Here is a 22,921-nt window from a genome sequence, read left to right as displayed (position 1 = left end):
AGTGCTGTATCCAGTTTTGGGCATCAGGCTTTAAGAAAGATGTGGACAAACTGGAGAGAGTCCAGAGGAGAGTAGCAAAAGGAAAAAGAGTTTCTGATGTATGAGAAAAGGTTTAAAAACCTGAGCATGTTTAGTCCTGTTTAGTCCTGAGTGGGGACTTTAGAACAGTCTTCAAATGTGCTAGGGGCTATTATAAATAGGACAGTGGTCAGTTGTTGTTCATGTCCAGTGAAGGTAAAACCAGAAGAAGTAATGGACTTAATCTGAGGCAAGGGAGATTTAGGTTAGATATTAGGAAAAACTTAACTATGAGGATAGTTAAATATTGGTTACCAAGGGAAGTCGTGGAATCCTCATCACTGGAGGTTTTTAAGAAGAGGACAAACACCTGTCAGGGATGATCTAGGAATCTATTTGGTTCTGCCTCAGAGAAGGGGAGAGGGAGGAAAGACTAGATACCCTCTTGAGGTCTCTTCCAGCCCTAATTTTCTATGAAGTCTAAGAAATCAGATTTTATTTACCTCTTCTAGTGCAGCGGTTGAAATTTCCAAACCAGGTTGCCTTGACATGGTGGGGTTCATTTCCAGGAGAAAACATTTGTCATATGATGATTGCCCTCCCAATGGTTTGGATGAAGATGGCAATTTTAAATTGCAGACACAGCATCAAAATGCAGATGCTGCAAGGAATTTATGTCTACACTACGGGATTATTCCGATTTTACAGAAATCGATTTTTGGAAACAGATTGTATAAAGTCGAGTGCACGCGGCCACACTAAGCACATTAATTTGGCCATGTACCGAGGCTAGTGTCAACTTTCGGAACATTGTACTGTGGGTAGCTATCCCATAGCTATCCCATAGTTCCCGCAGTCTCCCCCACCCATTGGAATTCTGGGTTGAGATCCCAATGCCTGATGTGGCCAAAAATTTGTCACGGGTGGTTATGGGTAAATGTCATCAGTCAGTCCTCCCTCCGTGAAAGCAACGGCAGACAATCATTTCGCGCCCTTTTCCCTGGATTGCCCAGGAAGACGCCATAGCATGGCAACCATGGAGCCCGTTCAGCCTTTTTTCACTGTCACCATATGTCTGCTGGATGCTGCTGACAGACACGGTACTGCAGTGCTACACAGCAGCATCCCCTTGCCTTTGCAAGTTAGCAAAGACAGTTACCAGCCCTATTGTACCGTCTGGTTCTTTGCAAGTTGACAAAGATGGTTACCAGTCATGCTGTACTGTCTGCTGCTCTCATGGGTGCTCCTAGCTGGCCTTGATGAGGTCGGTCGGGGGCGCCTGGACCAAAATGGGAATGACTCCCCAGGTCATTCTCTTCTTTAAGTTTTGTCTAATGGAGAGTCAGTCCTGCCTAGAATATCAGGCAAGCCTAATAAAGAACCAGAGAGGCAAACGGCCACTCCAGGTCAGAGCCCCAGACATCTTGCAGAAATGATGAGCTGCATCCCATTTTAGGGGGTGCCCCTGCAACAACCCCACCCATTGCTTCCCTCGTTCCCCACCCCTCCTGGGCTACCATGGCCATTATCCCCCCATTTGTGTGATGAAGTAATAAAGAATGCATGAATAAAAAACAACTCTGACTTTATTGCCTCTGCAAGCAGAGATCAAAGGGGGGGAGGGGAAGGTGGTTGGCTTACAGCGAAGTAGAGTGAACCACCATTCTGCACTTGCTCAGCCTATAGCTGAAAATGGGAATCTGTGATAAGCACTAGGATAGAAGCACAGGCAGGACTGAATTTCCATTTGTGTGTGGGCCTTTGGTTGACACTGGTAAAATACAAAATGTCCCAGGATATGTATGTTGGGGGACAGTTCTAAACGGCAGCTTAATTTTTTTATTTGCAGCAAAATGTAGAGGTCTAAGTATCTGATTATGAGCCCTGGTAGCAAGGGGTAGGCTGGGGTAGGCATGACTGCGCAGTGCTGCTGACTGGGAACTGCCATGATATTCCAGGCAGGACTGAATCTCCATTAGACAAAACATAAAGAAGAGAATGACCTGGGGAATCATTCCCATTTTTGCCTAGGCGCCCCTGGCCGACCTCACCGAGGCCAGCCAGGAGCACCCGTGGGATGACGATGACGGATACCAGTCATACTGTACCGTCTGCCATCTGCAAGGCAAGGCAAGGGGATGCTGCTGTGTAGCACTGCGTCTGCCAACAGCATCCAGTAGACATACGGTGATGTTGAAAAAAGGCGTGAAATGATTTTTTCCCTTTGCTTTCACGGGGGGGGGGAGAGGAGGGGGGAGCGGGGCTGACGACATATATCCTGAAACATCCGCAACAATGTTTTTGACCCTTCAGGCTTTAGGAGCTCAGCCCAGAATTCAAATAGTTTTCAGAGAATGCGGGAACTGTGGGGTAGCTACAGTCGTCAGTCATCCCTCCCACCGTGAGCGTCCATTTGATTCTTTGGCTTTCTGGTATGCTTGTCTCAGCTCCTTAAGTTTCACGCAGCACTGTGTTGAGTCCCTGTTGTGGCCTCTGTCCATCATGGCCTTGGAGATTTTTTCAAATGTTTTCGCATTTCATCTTTTGGAACGGAGTTCTGATAGAACAGATTCATCTCCCCATACAGAGATCAGATTCAGTATCTCCTGTACAGTCCATGCTGGAGCTCTTTTTTCGTTCTGGGACTGCATGGTCACCTGTGCTGATCAGCGCTCCACGCTAGGCAAACAGGAAATAAAATTCAAAAGTTTGTGGGGCTTTTCCTGTTTACCTGGCCAGTGCATCCGAGTTCAGATTGCTGTCCAGAGCGGTCACAATGGTGCACTGTTGGATAGCTCCCGGAGGCCAATACTGTTGAATTATGGCCACACTAACCCTAATTTGAAATGTCAATGTCAATTTCAGCACTACTCCCCTTATCGGGGAGGAGTACAGAAATCGATTTTAAGGGCCCTTTATATTAAAGTAAAGAGCTTCATTGTGTGGACGGGTGCAGGGTTAATTCGATTTAACACTGCTAAATTCGACAAACTTGTAGTGTAGACTAGGCCTTGGTCATGCCTCCTCTGTGCCTCTTGGTGGAGCAGGGAATGCAGGTTTATTGTAGTGCCACAGTTCCCCTCCTGGGGAAGATTCAAATTTGAAAGTGTATATGAAAAAATCTTTAATGATGCTGACAGCAACATAATAATAATAGAAGATATACCAATCTCCTAGAACTGGAAGGGACCTTGAAAAGTCATTGAGTCCAGCCCCCTGCTTTCACTAGCCCCAGATCCCTAAGTGGCCCCTTCAAGGATTGAACTCACAATGCTGGGTTTAGCAGGCCAATGCTCAAACCACTGAGCTATCCCTCCCCCCATTGTTACATATAAGATCTGCAATTTCACACATCTGGTTGTATTTTAATTCATAGTTTATATTATCCAATCAAAGAAATAATATTGGGTTTTTTTGCCTTTAAAAAATACTTTGATGGATGTGGTCAGGAGAGTGAACTTTTTCCTGTGAGAAATTCTGAACAAAAAACCCCTTTATCTTTTCTGGTTGGAAAATTTTGGTTTTGCTATAGGAAATTTCAAACAATGTCAAAACAAACATTTTTATTCTGAAATTTCATGTGGGAAAACAATTTTTTTTGGTCAGAATTTATATTTTCCTATGACATTTATTTTGTATGAAAGCATATTTTGGGGTGAGAGAGAACGGCTCTATATTTTAGGAATTATTTACATTGCCCTTGCTGAAAACCTCAGCTATTAGGTCATCCATTACTCTGAAGATTACTCCAAAATCATTGTTATAGTAGAAAGATGAACCCTTCAACTCTCAGCTATTTATTAGACTATTTTCCAACACAAAAAATAAAAATAAAACATTAATCCTCCTTTAATATTCTTCCCCTCCAACTCTTTATAGCCTAGAGGCAAGTACTTTAAGCTCTTTGCACAAGATGTTCCATAGATGAAAAACAGCTCTAAAAGAGAGAGACTTTCACTGAAAACTGTTTGCACAAAGCAATTTCCTTTGTACCTTATGAAATTTAACACAGTATGTTTTAGACAGCTTCATTATAGCTTAAAGGGGGAACCCTGCGGTCTTTATTCAGTGCTTACTGAAATTAATGAGAGTTTTGCCTGAGTTAGAACTACAGCTGGGATTTTCAAAGGTACCACAGAGAGTTAGGTGCCTAAATCCCAGTGTATTTCAACTCCCTTGTACTCCTCGGAAAAATCCCACTTTACAATAATCTTCCTTTAATCTGTATTTACTGGTTACAGTTTGCAAATTTTATATATTATATCATTATAAATCCAAGGCACCAAATTATTCACTTCCATAGTAAAACCAGCAGGATCTCCTTGCAGAGTTTCTCTCCAATCATTCTATCAGCCGGGAGTGCCGGAAGGGAGACCTGCCTCCAAACTCCACTAATCCTGGTGGATCTGCAGAAGTCTCTGTGCATCTTCACTCCTCTGTGCTTCTGGCTACAGGGGAATGCCTTTACGATGGCCTCAAAGGGTAAGTCTAACTCATCGAGCAGAAATCCATGGCAGCAAGTTTCAGAGAGGGTGGCCAGATACCCTGATATTAGGGATTTTGTCTTATGTATGCAATTATACCCTCCCTCACCCTGGGGAAAAAATGTGTCCTGATTTTTCACAGTTGCTATCTGGTCACCCTAGTCTCAGAGCCCCGCTCCACAGACTTGGACTCATTCTACAGTGCTAAAATAGAGGTATTGATGTTCAGGCTCAGGCTGGAACTCAATCTCTGAAGTCCAGGGAGGTGGGTGGGCTTCAGAGCCTGAGCTCCAGCCTACACCTGAACATCTTCACAGCTGTTTTTAATGCCATAACGCAAGCACCATGAGTCTCAGTTTGTAGACCCTGGCTCTGAGACTCACTGCTGTGGGTTTCTGCTTACCCCCCCCCCCCAAAAAAAGGGATCCTGCCTCACAAAGGCCTAGGCAAGAAAAGGTAATATAGGTCATGGGGCATATTGGTGGGGCTGGTTGGGGAATAATGACATCCGCAGCAGCCTAGCTCCATATTCCATCCTCACCCAGGGGAGTTCCCCACAGGGTCTTGGGAAATGGTGGAATGTTGCTGACACAGACTCATTTCATTCCCCACCCTACTCTCCAATATATATACCTTGACTCTAACTGAATTCAGCTTCAAGCATTTTTCTCCAAGTTTATTTTAAACAGGCTATTAACACAACTCCCTTTAAAAGCAGCAAAGAGTCCTGTGGCACCTTATAGACTAACAGAAGTTTTGGAGCATGAGCTTTCGTGGGTGAATACCCACTTCGTCGGATGCATGTAGTGGAAATTTCCAGGGGCAGGTATATATATGCAAGCAAGAAGCAAACTGGAGATAATGAGGTTAGTTCAATCAGGGAGGATGAGGCCCTCTTCTAGCAGTTGAGGTGTGAAAACCAAGGGAGGAGAAACTGGCTGTAGACAATGGATCATGTGGTGTGCCCGGGATGGAAGCTGGAGGCATGAAGGTAGGCATAGCGGTCGGTAGGTTTTCGGTATACTTCAACCTCCCTGGCCACACAATAGCAGATCTTAAGGTGGCCATCCTGCAGCAAAAAAACTTCAGGACCAGACTTCAAAGAGAAACTGCTGAGCTTCAGTTCATCTGCAAATCTGACACCATCAGCTCAGGATTAAACAAAGACTGTGAATGGCTTGCCAATTACAAAACCAGTTTCTCCTCTCTTGGTTTACACACCTCAACTGCTAGAAGAGGGCCTCATCCTCCCTGATTGAACTAACCTCATTATCTCCACCCTGCTTCTTGCTTGCATATATATACCTGCCCCTGGAAATTTCCACTACATGCATCCGACGAAGTGGGTATTCACCCACGAAAGCTCATGCTCCAAAACTTCTGTTAGTCTATAAGGTGCCACAGGACTCTTTGCTGCTTTTACAGATCCAGACTAACACGGCTACCCCTCTGATACATGACTCCCTTTGTTAATCAGTACTTTGCGGGGGTGGGGGAAGGGTCATCATTGCTGAAGACTTTGATATTATTTAATTATTAAACTGCAGCAAACCCTCTATAGGGAAAAATTCTTCTGTCTTCTGCAATGCTCTGCGAGAGATTGTTGTACAAAACCATTAGGTCCAAGCAAACATTATCAATCTAATGATGTGATGTAAAACAAATTGGCCAGTAAACACATTGGAAATGTATTTTGCAGCATTCTCCCAAGCCTCCACTGGCAATATGCTAACACTGCACATAAATTTAGATCCAGAAGTACAAGTAATAGCGCCTGTGTGCATCCAAAATAGGATGTCAACAAATATTCAGTTACTTTTTGGCTACTTTCCCCATCATGATTACCACTTGAATTCAGTTGCAACCAAAAATAGTGCTTACTTGCAAAAGATAAGCTGATTCAGATAACCTTCTAAAAACATTGATGCTTATCCAAAATATATCTGAATTATAGGTCTGTTGAAATCAGTGGAAAGACTCTCTGTGGTCGGGTGACAACTCACCAGCACAGTGCCTCCTGCTGGTTGTCCAGGGAATTTGCTCTTTTCCAGCTCCGGAACATCCTCTGCAGGCCGGTCACCCATTCCCAGTTTCTGGAAAAAAGAGGCTAGGGACACCATCCCTTCCCATCCTGGCTAATAGCCATTGATAGACCTGGAGGCTTGCCCCCCCCCCCCCCCGCCCCCCAAGAAAAAGAGAAGTGACAGGTTTTACCTGTTTTCAGGAAGCTGGAAGATAAAGGCATAGAGGGTATAAAGGTTAAGCTAAACAGAGTGAAGGGACTTTTTTTGATCTAGCAGACATGACCTTTTGTCCAAAGGAGGACTCCAGCTTGCTGAAGGGTTGAAAAGGCTGGAACATGCCAGAGTCTCTCTAAAACTGATGGGGGAGATATGGATAAAGTGTTTAAATCCCTATATTTTTTTCTTTGTATGCTTTTGTCCTTAAATAAATGTCCTCTGCTTTGAAAGAGTTGTTTGGGTCACATGTAACCAATGGAACATACTGGTCACAGTCACTAGAGAGAAAGCAAGGAGTGGGGTGGGGAGAGAGGAGGAGGTGCTGGATTTTAGTGCTGCTTGGGGAGAATCCCAGTGAGTGAAACGTGACTGCAGCTTAAACCTCAATTTAGAGCGAAAAGGATGGGGTCCCTCCCCTGAAAGAAGTGACAGCTAGAGACCTGAGCGGGCATACCTGGAGCAGACCATAGAGGCTGGTTACAGGTGCAGTTTCCCTGAAACTATAATATTTCCGATTTCAGTTCTCAGCAAGATCAAGAATTGAAGTCTTTAAACCACAAGTTGAGGACTTCAGTAGCTCAGACATAGGTCAGGGGGTTTATTACAGGAGTGGGTGGGTGAGTTTCTGTGGCCTGCATTGTGCAGGAGGTCAGACTAGATGATCATAATGGTCCCTTCTGACCTGAGAGTCTACGAGAGGCAGACAAAAATGAAAATCTCTGACCTACTTCAAAACCTAGAAAAGAAAAGCCTGGATTTTGAGAGGAGATTTGGGTCAATTCTTATTTTGCCCAAAATTCCCTACTGGAAAAATTATTTGTATCTTTTGCTCTAATTATCCTTAATTTTACTTCTAGAAGATGAGGTCTGAACACACAACAAAACAATATAAATCATTCCTCTCTCCCCGGTCATTTTGCCAAACACATTTTTCTAAAAGGAGTATTTAGTCTAATTTGTGTATCTTTAAAAGTAAACTGTGCCTAATTTACTCATTCATCAGATTAAAAGATCAGACATTTATCACCATAAATATGCTATGAACAATAAATACTTAAGATTTTCATCACAGTTGGCAATTGTGAGGCTACTACGGGAGGTAGCTATTTTGTAGAAACGTGATATCATTCTACTGGCAATGTAGGGGCATAATGGAACAGAATCTATGAGCAGTTTCCATCCTGAATTTATATTAGTTTAACACGCTGAAGAATAATTCTTCCATTTAATATTGACCAATTAAGTAAACTGAGTGACAGTGCGATTTGAGTTACATCAGTAAATAGCATGGCTGAGCAGACTATGCAGTTTTTTGTTAAAATGGATGTTCCCAGTGAGTGAAAACTAAAAAACAGTTTGAAATGTAACAGGGTTGGGATATGATGACGCTTTGTAGCAAATGACAATAAACAGTGAAGACAGTGAAAACGTGAAAGGTTGGGAGGCAAGGACTCTAAATATGAAAGAAATATTGCAGTATTATAAAAAAAAAAGACCCTTAAATCCCCTTCACTTTCAGTTGCAAGTGGGAAAAATAAAATAAAAAAACCCCTAGGATTGAGGATGGAATTTAAATACTATTAAATTATTTTAACATTTAATACTTTAGTGAGTTTAGTAAAGACCATGCACTGCAGTTTTCGCATGCCGATTGGAAAGTGGCTCACATCCATTTAACATTTGATATCCGCATCATGGTGAAATGGGGGAAAGTAGCATTGTTGATTGCAGAATTCATTGATATCAGAGCAGGTTCTACTCCTAGCTCCTTTGCTGAAGTGACTGGAGAGCTCTGGCAACACAGAGCTGCTTCTCTTCAAGCCTCTGGCCTTTTTCCAGGCGTCTAGCCATACCCTCCCTTCCACAGACCCTCTCCCAGGGAGGAACTCCCCGCCATTGGTCTCTCACTGTTTTGAGCCAAAGGCAAATTGTTTGTAGCTTTGGACCCTGTGTTCCAGCCAGTTCTGCTTCCAGCCTGCAGTGACATAGCCCTTTCTTTGACTACAATCCCCAGAAGATGTGTTTGCGGGCTTGTCTCTCAACCTGGTCAGACAGATTCATGCTAGGTGTGCTAGAGCTAGCACATTAAAAATAGTAGCATGATCGCTCAGGATAGCCACATGAGTCCAAACCCACCATACCCTCTGGGTCTCAGCTCAGATCAGAGGTGGCTTCAGGCAACAGCACGCCAAGCGCGTGCCTGGGGAGGCAAGCCACGGGGGGCGCTCTGCCGGTTGCCGTGAGGGCAGCAGGCAGGTTGCCTTCGGCGGCGTGCCTGCGGAGGGTCCGCTGGTCCCGTGGCTTCGGCAGACCTCCCGCAGGCGTGCTGCCGAATCCGCGGGACAGGGGACCTCCCGCAGGCAAGCTGTGCTTGGGGTGGCAAAATACCTAGAGCCACCCCTGGCTCAGATGAACTGAGTTTGAGTGAGTGTCTGTCTCTCTGAAAATAACATGTGACTGGATGATTATTGAAGTTACCATAGACAATAAAGGGGCAGGGATACAGATCCAGATAAGTAAAGAACATATCAGAGGTCTTTTCACCAATTTGAATGAATTCAAATAAGCAGGGCATGATGCTATTCATCTGAGGGCACTGAAGGAATCAGCTGAAGAAATCTTGGAGCCACTGGCAACAAAATGTTTGCAAACTCATGGCTGACACGGGAGAACTAGAGAAGAGCTAACAGGACTAACATAGTGCCCATCTTTTAAAAAGGGGGAAAAGGAGGAGCCGGAGAACTGTACAGCAGTCGGCCTGACTTTGATACGTGGGAAGCTTCCAGAGCAATGTATAAAACATTCAATTTGTGAATACCTGGAGGATGAAGGGGTAAGATTTACTAAGAACAAATCATGCTAAACCAGCTTGATTTCCTTCTTTGAGAGAGTAACTGGATTGGTGGATAGGGGGAATGGGGTGGACATAATGTAACTGGACTTCAGCAAGGATTTTCACATAGTTCCTTATGACATTCTGATAAGTAAGCTGGAGAAATGTGGGCTTGACGGAACTACATATTATGAATACATAATTGGTTAAACAACTGCAAACAAAGGGTAACTATTAATGGAATGACGTCAGATTGGAGGGGGGAATCAAATGAGGTTCCACAGGGATCAGTTCTGGGTCCAGTCTTGTTTAACATCTTTGTTAATGAGCTGGCTGCAGGAATAGAGAGCATATTGGTCAAATTTTCAGATGACACAAAGCTAGAAGGGGTTGCTAACACTTTGGAAGATGGAGCTAAAATTCAATGGGATCTTGATAAATTAGTGAACTGGGCTATAAACAACAAATTAAATTCAAGAAAGACAAATGTAAGGTGCTACACTTAAGAAAGAAAAACCAAATGCACAAATAGAGAATGGGAGGAAACTGGCTTTGCAGCAGCTCTGCTGAAAAGGATCTAGGAGTTGTGGTGGATCACAACCTCAACATGAGTCAGCAATGCGATGCTCTTGCAAAAAAAGCAAATGCAATTTTAGGTTGCATTAACAGAGGCCTAGCATGCAAGTCACAGGAGATGATTGTACCTCTCTATTCGGCGCTGGTTCAAAGGCTGAGGGAACTGGGTATGTTTAGTTTGGAAAAGAGGAGATTAAGAGGGGATATAATATCAGTCTTCAAATACTTGAAAGGCTGCCCTAAGAAAGATGGAGAAACATTGTTCTCTCTTGCCACAGAGGACAGGACAAGAGGCAATGGGTTCAAAATACAGCATAGCAGATTTAGATTAATCTCAGGAGAAAAACTCCTAATTGCAAGAACACTAGGACAATGGAACAGACTGTCAAGGGAGGTTGTGGAGCTCCTTCACTGGAGGTTTTCAAAAGGAACTGGATAGCCATCTGTATTGGATGGTTTAGGCACAACAAAGCCTGCATTTTAGCATGGGGTTAGATTAGATGACCCTTGCGGTCCCTTGATTCTATGGTTCTACCTGGGCTGGGAGGCCCACTCCCAGATGCAGTGTAGACATATCATAAAGAGCTAGAACTAGGACATTGAGCGGGGGTGTGCTGGTCCAAAGCCTGCCCTAAAAAGGATGGCATACCTTGTACCAACCACATACAGCCCTAATCTTCTGGGGGGGGGGTTCCTACTATTTCTTTCTATCATTCTAACGTACACGAGATACTGACAATTTTATCCTCTGTATAGACTGAATTTATCTGAGGCAGACTTTGATACCCTAAATTTGCTTCACAGATAATGAGGACAAAATGTTGAGAATTTGATGCCTGATGATCAGCCTTTTAATTCATAGTTAAGCACCTAAATAAAGGTGGCCCTATTTTCAGAGATTCTGAAAACCTGTTGCCCACACTGAAGTCAATCAGAGTCACAGGTGCACATCCCTGAAAATAGGGCGGCTTTGCATATAGGAACTTAACTTCAGGCACCCACATTTCAAAATATCATCTTGGATGTGCAATTTTGGAAGCACTAGTTTTTGCCCACTTCAAAACTCAGATTTATGCCCCTAAATAGGATACTTAGTTTTGGACATGCAAATACATTTTTTTTGCCCTCAGTTATTGGTTTTGTAGTATGTCTAAGCTTGTACATCTACAAGTTTTAAAAATGACCATTTCGAGATGGGATTGAAACCACTTAAAAAAGAATCAGCCATGAATACTTTTCAGACAGCTGGATTTTGAAAAGGCAGTTTACATTAGATTCTGTGGGAGTCGGAATACAGATGATGATGTATTTAGAAAATACTATGGATAATTCATGTGAGACAAAACTTTCCATAAGCAATATAATATACAGAATTTGTGTGGGCGTGCGCATGCACAACACACACAAATAAATTCTGTACATAGATATATATGGAGAGACTCCTGAGAGCGTGGTGTAGAATTGTGAAGATGACCTTAAAACATACAGAGTAACCTCATTATCTACATTCCTCCCCACAAAAGCAAGGTGTAAATTCAGTTTTAAGGAAAGCTAACGCTTTTCTTTCTGTTTTAAAGCAATTTCTTACCTGGCAGATGGATAATTTTGTCTTCACTTACATCTGTTGAGGTGCAAATTAATTTTTGCTTTAGATAGCAAGTTATCCCTTTCTGTAAAAGAAATCGTAACAGTAATATATGTTTATTTCTTTCCTAGCAAGACACATATTTAATGTAGAAATATGTGGGATTCAGCAAATACTTAGTTTGTTTAAAATTTGTTTGTACTTTCTAGTACAGTATACATTCAGAAGGATGAAACTATTTTTACCGGGTAGATTCATTTGAAATATTTTCCTCTTGTTACCTTCTCCTAGGCAGAAATGACACATTTTTATGTTTATATACTGTATTAACAGGCGGAATTGCTTAGATTTTATATATTTTAATAAGCCTGTCAGAAGCCAGCAATATTCAGTAGGCTACTGTAATGTGTGCTCCCTATATATCATAATTGTACAATGCAGCCAGCAGCATTGTAACAAAGTTAAAAGAGCGTCAAATGATAAGATAATAGTAAACCAACACTTAAATATTCAAAATATGGTGGAATTATAATCTCTGAAACAAAATTACAAGTTTGTATACTTAAACATTATGTCAATATAGTAAAATATATGTTTACCTAAACTGCATAAGCTTAATATTAACATCTTTAGATAAGACAAGGCAGAAAAATAGTGCTTAATAAATCTATATTAGCCCTGACTGTATAATATCTTACACTTGGAGATATCTTACTGTGGCATTCTCATATACAGAAATGGAGTTTCATTCTCCTCTCATTTACACCAGTGTAAGTCAGGACTAGCTTTACTGAAATTTACTGAAATTGATACTCTTGTCTAATAAGTTAATGTAAGTGGAAAGAACATTAGGGCCTTAAATTACTGTCATCTTAAGACAGGAGTGTTAAATCATGGTAGTTATTTTTATGTAGTGTTTACACAAGTGAAAGATGTAAATTATACTAAAAATTATTAGTCTAAATTTTCTTTTCACATGGTACTTGAGTAACATACAATATGTAGCTTTAAGTGCATTCATCTATATTTATATTAAAAACAACCCACCAATCATGTTACCAATTAATAGAATTCTGGAGTAAAAAGGTACTTGTTACAAAGAATTATGTAAATGCTCTGACTGCTTTTGATTTATTGTAGTTTTTGATACCAGAATTTGATTGACACCAGACTAATCCTGTAGACATTTGTCTCATTTTTTAAAAGTAGTGCAAGTCAGCAAATCAATATGTTTATATTTGTTCACGTGTCATATATCACTGATAGAAATTCATAGCACTTTTTCGTAAACAATAAAGTGAAAGGAAATATTTTCAAAGGTCTTTTCACTGACTTATTTGTTGCTACCTATAGCTTCAATTCAGTAAAACATTCAAGCACATGCTTTAGTGCCTTGCTGAATCAGGGCCTTACAAATGAATTCCTTTCTTTTGGAAGAAAGTGTCCAAGACAGACATTTTGGCAGTTCTTTTCTTGCTATGCAAAGAGCAAACATCTTTGTTTATATTAGTAAAAAACACTCAAATGTCACACTCAAAGTATAATATGCACATAAATGTGATTTTTTTCAGAAGTTGGTAAAATAAAAACTAAATTTTTACCTGAACACTTACCATTACTTCTGAATACTGTTTTCCTGCCACATTTCTGCTGTTGTCCCATTTTGGTACTACAGCTATTCAAAATTTATTTCAGTAATTTTTTTTAAATGGGGAAAGTGAATTTGAAAGTGAATTCACCCCTCATTTGAGAGTACCTGGAGTACCCATAGGGAAAAAATGGTGGGTGCTGAGTACCCACTGGCAGCCCCCTTATCAGTTCCCTCCCACACCTCCCAGTGTCTCCTGCCCACCGGTGGCCCTGCGGATCAGCACCTCCTGCTCCTTCCCTGTGCCTCCCGCCTGCCGTAATCAGCTGTTTCATGGTGTGCAGGAGGCTGACAAGGAGGGGGAGGAGTGAGGACATGGCATGCTCAGGAGAGGGGGTAGAATTGGGTGGGAAGAGGCATGATGGGGATGGGAAGAGGCGGGCAGAAGTGCGGCCTTGGCGGGAAGGGGGGGAGTGGGGTGGGGCCTGGGGCAGAGCCAGGGATCGAGCACCCCCCGGCACTTTGGAAAGTCAGCACCTATGAACTGAAGTGTATATATATTTACTTACATTGATACCTTATATTACATTCTCCTTGGACAGACAGCTGACCAGGATGGGAAATAGGAGAGATTCATTTACGTTAAATCTTTTCTCTTAACATCTCTGCATAACTGTCACAGATCCAGTCAGGTGCACCCTGCTGGACACCTATCAGACTGCTGTGATGAGAATCAAAGCCTCTGGGACCCTGGATCCACCAGTGTTTTAAGCCTCCAGAGCCTGACACACAGTTGGGGTGCAGACCTGCAGTCTAACACTCCCTTCTGAGAGCTGGAACCCACTATTCAGCCTTTTAGCTTCTCTGGGTGCAGGGTAGATCCATTAGACTGCCCTATAGTTAAACACGCCCTCTCTCAGAAATCCACTCAAAGGTGTGAAGCTTCAGGAGCACATGGTAATTGTCTGGCTATACTGAAAGAAAGAGAGGAAACATTTGACATGGATTTAATCAGGCCACAACTGTATTATTAGATGTCCGGGATTATTTGTAAAGCAGATACACCACACACACACACACACACACACACACACACACACTCTGCTCAGAAGTCTAACACAACTGCTCCTTTAGTTAGCCATACAGAATACAAGAGAGTACAGATTATATAGAAAACAATACACATTCTAACTGCAATGCCCACTGCTAGTTCACCCTTCTCTTGAGCATCCTTGGGGATCATCTCTGTCGAGGAAGGCAGGCTGGCAGGGTTTTCCTGCCTCATGCAGGCTGTTACATACCCAGTGGTTTCTCCGCCACGGAGTCTCCTTCCCCAGCTTGAGTGACCTTCCTCTCTCCTACCCCATGTTTCCTTATTTAAACACTTCCTGGGAACTTGATTTTCTTTATTCTGTGTGGGGTAATTTTCTGCTGCTCCAGCACCCACCTGCTGTCCTCCCCCGCCCCCTGAGAATGGGTACAACTAAGTTTCTCCTAAGATGCAGATGTTGTTTAGCAAACTTTTGCGTGGTCAAAGCACAATCATTAAAGTTAAACATTCCCCATTGTTCCTCATCTGGTGTGGATGCCCTGTCACCAATGGTGAATGCACATACATTGTGGCAAACCCAGGACAAATGGCTACAAAGGGAGGGGTAGTAATTAGTCCCAGGGGGTTAAAAGGCCTCTCCCAATCCACTGAGGAGAGATAACCTGGGGGAAATAAGGTTCAGCTGGAAAAGGGGTTACCAGGGAACTAATTAGGTTCAGCTGGCTCCAACTGCTGGAGACCTTTTTAAACCCTCCCTGGCATGGAAGCAGAGGGGAGAGTGAGAGAAGCAGGGAAGCTGTCAGCAAGTTAGGTGCAGCAAGGCTCTGAACCCTTCCAGCAAGGAAGGCTGTGCTCTGTCCCCAGAAGGGGAGAAAACAAGCACAAGGGACTGACTGAGGGAAGGATTAGCCAGACCCTGTGCTACCTAGAAGGGTTTGCTTTGCCCAAGCCTGTGTCTCCAAGGCTAAAAAGGACTGAGCCTGCTGAGGAGGCGAAGGTACTTTGCCACAACATACATATACACACACACATGCTTTACATGTCAGTAATTTCATGATACAATTTCATAATAGCGTTCAGAATTCATAAGTTGTACAGGTAGACCCCCTAACTCATCACAGTATCTGACAAATGTTAGGTTTCCTTGGGCCAACTGAGTTCCAGATGATACAGCATTCGATCAACCAAAGAACCAGGACCTACAGCACAGTGACTCATGCCAGCACATACTATATGCTATGAACATACAGACATACTATCAATCCTATATAATGCTATTAACTGGTGCAGCAGCTTGAGAGACAACGCAAGGCTGAGATAACTGAAACTGATTTTACCATTAGTGGAATGAAATTTAAAAAAATCAACTTGATTCTAGCAGAGTTGGTTGAGTTTGCTCATATTTCAGTGTAAAGTGCTAAACAAGTTGGCACAGTGCTGTTGAACCAGAGCTGTGTAATGTCATTTCTTCAGAGAGCTGTTTCCATGCTGCTAAACAGTTTATTATTGGTAGGTCAGCTGCATGTTCAGACTTATATACTCTCTAAACTTGTACAGCAGGGAAAATGAAGGGAGGAATACAGCCTCAGAAGCACATTCAGAAATCAATCTACTCCAGAGGCCTTGAATGTTTGCTGAACCTAAAATTGGTAGCGAAGACATCAATAAAGGCATATATTGTATGATTTATAGAATGATTATTGCACTTAACCTGAACAACCATTGGACTGAAAGGAGAAAAGGAGTAGCTCCATAATAAATTACATGTTTTTTGAAAGCACATAATTTATGGGCAATCTGGCATGTCTCAGAATAGATATAAGCTCTCAGTTCAGAAACATGGGAAGTAATTTATCCAAATTGATTAAATGCAAAACAAAAACAAAAATCTGCTTGTCTCTAGTAATATTTTAAACTTAAAACAACATCTTTTTGTAAAATTAATTCACAGAGATTTGTAATCATTATTTATTTTATGTGGGGGGGTTTATTATATGATTTTCCAGAATTTGTACTTTATTAAAAAACCTTCAATGAAATACAAAAGTGCAGTCAAACTTGAGCAAGGACTCCATGTGCTTTACATGCCATTGTAAAGTATTTCTTAGGTACCCAACACAATCTTGTTCTAATCTTTTGTTAAAAGACCACTTCATAACAGACACCAAAGGTTCCTGATATAACTTCTTATAGCAAAATCCTGAGTATGGATCACACAGGTTTCAGACCAAGCTGCAGTATCTGCAGGGAAGCCATCCATCCAGTTTAAACCAGACTGTCTTCTTCTGGGGTGGTTTGCCTCCTGTCTGGCATTGAGACAAACTGGATGTGGTTTTGTCCAGTATAGGATGGGAGACTCCATATTGAAGAGCACACCATAGCACAACACGCTGGTGAGGGGCCTATCCTTGCCATTCCCAGAAGTCCCGGAATGTCTGGTGTGTGAAAACGTGTGTGTGGCCACCATAAATACCTGTGATCAAGTGCAGGCACTCAGCACCTACATCAAGAATGACTTCTACACCGGGCAGAACACAGGTGCAGTATTCCTAGATTTTACAACTGCATATGATGCAATCTGGCATGAGTTAATCTGGGAAGTGAATTAATCTCTGTCAGGTTGTAGTCTGACAGCTCCCTACCCTTCTAGATAGTCTCTCTACCAGCTATTCTAATCTTAATGGATGGGACATGTGTTCTGTAGTTGTCACTGTGATGTCTTGTCCCTTTAAATGTTTGAGCACTGCCCTCTCTGCAGTGCAAAGCCTCACTTTGTGTTAGTTTCAGTTTTGCTGCCTGAAGCCCTAAACAATAAAGTCTCCACAGTAGGCAGTTGTGTTTCTATTAGCTCCCTCTGTGTCCATCTCTCCATCTCCTTCTCTGCTGGGTCCAAACAGAACAGTTGTGCAAAGATGTGGGTGTGGCTGCAGAACATAAGAACATAAGAAAGGCCGTACCGGGTCAGACCAAAGGTCCATCTAGCCCAGTATCTGTCTACCGACAGTGGCCAATGCCAGGTGCCCCTGAGGGAGTGAACCTAACAGGCAATGATCAAGTGATCTCTCTCCTGCCATCCATCTCCATCCTCTGACGAACAGAGGCTAGGGACACCATTCTTACCCATCCTGGCTAATAGCCATTTATGGACTTAGCCACCATGAATTTATCCAGTCCCCTTTTAAACATTGTTATAGTCCTAGCCTTCACAACCTCTTCAGGCAAGGAGTTCCACAAGTTGACTGTGCGCTGTGTGAAGAAGAACTTCCTTTTATTTGTTTTAAACCTGCTGCCTACAGAGACCAACAGACACCTGTCCTTTTGTAGGGTGGGATTCTGCACTGCAGGGGACTGAGCAGACTGTTGGTACTGAAGTTTACAGCAAGCTCTCATTGCTTTATGTCATGTATACATAAAAAAAATCTGAGTTGGTAAATACAAGGGCTCTCTGCCTTGATAAAAACAAAATAGGGGTGGGGTTTGTGGAGAGCTTGCAAATATTGTAGTACTGAAAAGCTCCTGCTGTATTCATGTAATGATTTGAACCCAGGCTATGTTCAAGTGGGTTTCAAGAATAAATGTGAATGCTGTAGAACACTGTCATTCTCCAAAAGAACACCTTGGGGCAGATGTGTATGTGTACCACAACTGTTTGAGCAGTACCCATGAGAATCATTGTGTAACCCAATGACAGAAGTTGCAGACCCCTCCCCGTATCAGCTTAATTAACAGTCAACTGAACTGAGTATACTAGGAACAGATGTCTTGTATATAACCAATTCTAGACAGTTTCTGAGAAAAAGTTCCCAAAACACCATTTGTATAAGCCTGACAACACACACATTCATTTGGATCTTGATTTGAGAAGCACTGTGATTAAATGCATCTTTCAGCTAAATCAGATATCCAAATGCAAAATCCAGCCCACAAAAACATAATGTGTTGTTTTTTTTTTCTGGCACATCACAGGGATCTTGGTGTCCAGAAACCAATGAATATATGTATTTTTACAGGCGGCAAATTATATTTATCACACTCTTCCTTTAGTATAGTAAACAATAACGAATAAATCATTGAAAGTTATGATGACATTATTAAGATGAAATACTACTTTAAGGTTAAAGCTGTTTTTCTACAGTGATTTCACTATTTCAGAGAGAGAAAGTAACAATGAAATTCGTCACATAATATGTGAGAAATACTTAAAAATAATTAAATACATATGCATACAGTGAATTCTATTACTGGGTTATCAGTAAGCCTTATTTGCAACAATTAGAAATAGAATATTATAATATAAATGGGAACATTTTCACCAGAAATCCCCACCCTATCACATTCCCTCCTTCACCATTTAAATGTTTCAGTCTGTGGGGAGATGCTTTTGCACCACCATCTCCCCTCTAATGCACCCAGAGTGCATTTGAACAAGCTGCTCACTTCCTCTGGCATCTTTACATAAAGAAACCTGCTATATCCTGAATCTCTCTTGGGCAGAAGGCTGCACCCCTATTTCCATCTAAGCAACTGGGTCAGGAAATAGGGTTGCTAACTGTCTAATCACACAAATCCAAACACCCTAGCCCCACCCATCCCTGAGGCCCCTCCCACTTCCCTGGCCCCTTCCTCAAGGCTCTGCCCCCCACTCACTACATTCTCCCTCTCTCAGTGGCTCACCCTTCTCCACCCCCACTCACTTTCACTAGGCTGGGGGAGCGGGTTGGTGTGTGGGAAGGGGTGGGGGCTCTAACTGGGGGTGGGGGCTCTGGGGTGGGGCTGTGTATGAGGGGTTCAGGGTGCAGAAGGGGGCTCCAAGTTGGGGCAGGGAGTTGGGATGCGGAAGGGAGTGAGGGCTACCAGCTGGGGGTGCTGGCTATGGGGTGAGGCTGTGGATGAGGGTTTGGGGTGCAGGAGGGGGTTCCAGGCTGGGGGGTGGGTCCGAGGGATTCAGAATGTGGGAGGGGCCTGCATGTTGAGGCAGGGAGTTGGGGTGTGGGAGGGGGGTGAGGACTCCAGCTGGAGGTATGGGCTCTGTGGATGAGGGTTTGGGGTGCAAGAGGGGGTTCCAGGCTGGGGGGTGGGGCCAAGGGATTCAGAGTGTGGGAGGGGGCTGCAGTTTGAGGCAGGGGGTTGAGTGCAGGAGGGGTGAGTGCTCTGGGGTGGGGCTGTGTATGAGGGGTTTGGGGTGCAGGAGGGGGTTCCAGGTTAGGGGGCTGAGGCTCGGGGTTGAGGTGTGGGTTTACCTCAGGCGGCTCCTGGTCAGTGGCACAGTGGGGCTAAGGCAGGCTCCCGCAGGCACTGCCCCCCAGCTCCCCCAATGGGAGTGCGGAGCAAGTGCTCGGGGTAGGGAAAGCACGCAGAGCCCCGTGCCCGCCCCCACCCCTCACCTAGGAGCCAGACCTGCTAGCTGCTTCCTGGGCTCAGCTCGGTGCCAGGACAGCTGTGCCGCTGACTGGACTTTTAATGGCCTGGTCAGTGGTGCTGACCAGAGCTGCCAGGGTCCCTTTTCGGTCAGGTGTTCTGGTTGAAAACCAGACACTTGGCAACCCTATCAGGAAAATATCCTACTGCCACTGATGCTGGGCTCCTTACCACAGTTGGAGATGTCCCAGTGCATGGTAACTATAGAAACATTAGGGAAGTAAAGACCACTGCCCTTTCACCTGAAAAGACTGGAAAAGTTAAGAGAATAGGATCAGTTGAAGAGAGATGAGGGGCAAGATGTTTCTACAAACCTTAAAATTTGGCTTTGGTTGAAACGTGGTGACTGTCACCTGTGTTCAAATTTTGCTCTAAAACTTTCTCTCAGCTCTGATCTTGTCATCTTGTTCCAGCCTCTTACTGGGTTCAGTTATTTGAACTTTGAGATTTATTAAGGAGCCATTTGTATACATTCTTCCATCTTTCAGAACTTGTACCCAGGAAGGGATATAAAAGATCAAATTAAAATAAATTTCCTGCTGGTGGAAACTGATATAGCTCCACAATCAAGTTACACCTATTTACATCAGCTGAAGATCTGGTCCAAAGGCACTTATTTTTATTTTTAAACAAATCAAGTTAATATTTAGATGTGACAGTCAAGCCTTTTGATATCATGAGATTTGCAATATCGATTATTTGTATTCATGTGCTGCCTGAGTTCTCTCCCTTGTTGTTGTTTTAAATCATCCTCTGTCCACATGTTATTCTATGGTTAACACTGTACAGAATACTCAAAAGTTGTTTTAGTCTATTCTTCTAAAACTCCTGGCTTATCTCTGGATAAATGCTTTAACAAAAGGTAAAGACTGTGGAATGTCATTTAAGCTGCAAATTGCTTGGTTTAGAATTTGCTAGAGGGTAGGGAAAGAAAAGCTTTTCCTTTATCTCTCCCTTAATCATCATTAAATCCTCCTAAGAATCAGAGCTTGGCAGGCAAACACAGATCTAAAAGGAAGAAAATATATTAAAATTGAGTCTTATAGGATATGTGCAACCTAACCTTGGCAATGATATCTTCTCCAGCACTTGTCTCTGTCTATCAGATTTCATTCTGTCAAGCCATCTGAAACTGATACCCCTGATACCCTTCCAGGCAGCACCTCGCTGTGTCCCTGCTTGTTCTCTTCTGTGACACTTTCTTTCAACAAATCTCAGAAAGGCATTTAAATAAAAAGGGAAAGGAAAACTTCCTTTACTTCCTTTCACAGTCGATCCATGGGAAATATATATTGATGCAGTCTGGTTGCATTATTTTTGCAGGACTTTTCTGCCTGAGTAGAGGTTTAATTGTATGACTCAAGACATGCAGTTTTATACTGAGTTACAATGGCACATGGCCTGGGCAAGATATAGCTCTCTCTTTGCCACATTCAGATCTGACTCATGAATTTCACATTTAAAGTATTTACATAATTCAGTGGTGTTGTGTACTACCTTATTCATGAATATCTGAAAAGACAAATTGAAATTGCATATCAAATAGGATGCTGGCAAAGAGATGGCAGTGAAGTATTTCTAACAACCTAAAACCTGCCAAAGTTTGGACTCAGTAAAACTTTATGTCTGATGGCAGTGAGTCACTAGGTGTCACTTCAAATAATTGTATGTTTGGGATGACATCCATTCATACTGACACTGAAAAGACATTCTTATAACTTGTACACCAACATGAATGCATGAGAGATAAAAAACAAACAAACAAACAAACAAAAAAACAAAACCCAAGACCCTGGATGTTCTTTGCTAGGAATGCTGGGATTACTCACAAAGGATTAATATTCATACTAATATAGGCATGAGGTGTGATGGGTTGAATCACAGAAACCCCCTTGGGGCTGCCAACTGATGTGCCAAGACTACTTCTGCCCCTGCTTTCCTGTCCTGGCAGCTTAGGACTTCAGTGAGCTGCCTAGTTTGAGCCAGACCTGGTAGCCTGCTGCAAATCCAGACTCAGGGTCTGAACCATGTCTGGATTTAAATCCAGGCTTAACTGAAAGCAATTTACAGATGTGTTCCTGTCTTTAACACTCAGATGTCCAACTCCTAATGGGGTCCAAACCCCACATAAATCAGTTTTACCCTGTATAAAATTTATACAGGGTACACTCATAAATTGTTCACCCTCTATAACACTGATAGAGAGATATGCACAGCTGTTTCCCCCACCCCCAGGTATACATACTCTGGGTTAATTCATAAGTAAAAAGTAATTTTATTAAATACAGAAAGTGGTTCCAAGTAATAACAGACAGATCAAAGTGAATGACCAAATAAAATAAAATAGAACACACAAATCTATGTCTGAAACTGAATACAGATAAAAACCTCACCCAGTAAGCTTCCTTTTACACACTACTCTTCTTCTAGTCTGGGTCCAGCAATCACTCACACCCCTTGTAGTTACTGGCCTTTGTTCCAGTTCCTTTCAGATATTCTTGGGGGTAGAGAGGCTCTCTCTTTAGCCAGCTGAAGACAAAACGGAGGGGTCTCCCAAAGGCTTAAATAGACTTTCTCTTTTGGGTGGAGACCTCCTGCTCTCTCCTATGCAAAGTCTAGCTACAAAATGGAGTTTTGGAGTCACCTGGGCAAGTCACATGTCCATGCATGACTGAGTTCCTTACCAGCCAAACCGCATTCCTGGGAAAGCCCAGATGTGGACTGGCATTTCCAAGTTCATTGTTGGCTTAAGGGCTTCTTGACTGGACACTTACTGAGAATGGTCTTTTCTCAGGAAGTTGACCAACCGCTTCACTAAAACCTACTTAGAGTCAAACAAGTATGCAGCCAATATTCATAACTTCGAATACAAAAAATGATACATACATACATACAGATAGGATTAATTGACTCAGTAGATCATAACCTTTACATAGATATGTTACATGGCATATGTAGCATGAAACATACTCCAGTTATGTCATATATATACATTCATAAGCATATTTCCATAAAGCCTTATGGGGGGCACCATCACAAGAGGGACAAAAGAGAACCCAGTAGTACTATAAGATGGAATGAGTGAATGGCACTGTGACCAGACAACTCCACTCAAGTTTGGCCTGATG

At 42.7% G+C, this 22,921-nt stretch overlaps 1 long non-coding RNA gene across 1 annotated transcript in view; it reads right to left on the bottom strand.

Moving 5' to 3' along the window:
* The window catches only part of LOC120398718, a 110,994-nt gene that overhangs the window by 23,829 nt on the left and 64,244 nt on the right, over positions 1 to 22,921 (bottom strand). The window contains exon 3 of the long non-coding RNA XR_005594658.1: positions 11,740 to 11,821. This is a non-coding gene — a long non-coding RNA (uncharacterized LOC120398718). The remainder of the gene's footprint in view (positions 1 to 11,739; positions 11,822 to 22,921) is intronic.

This window comes from Mauremys reevesii, linkage group 2, assembly GCF_016161935.1.
Source record: "Mauremys reevesii isolate NIE-2019 linkage group 2, ASM1616193v1, whole genome shotgun sequence".
Classification (NCBI taxonomy): Eukaryota; Metazoa; Chordata; order Testudines; family Geoemydidae; genus Mauremys; species Mauremys reevesii.
This window is presented reverse-complemented; position numbering and strand designations above follow the sequence as displayed.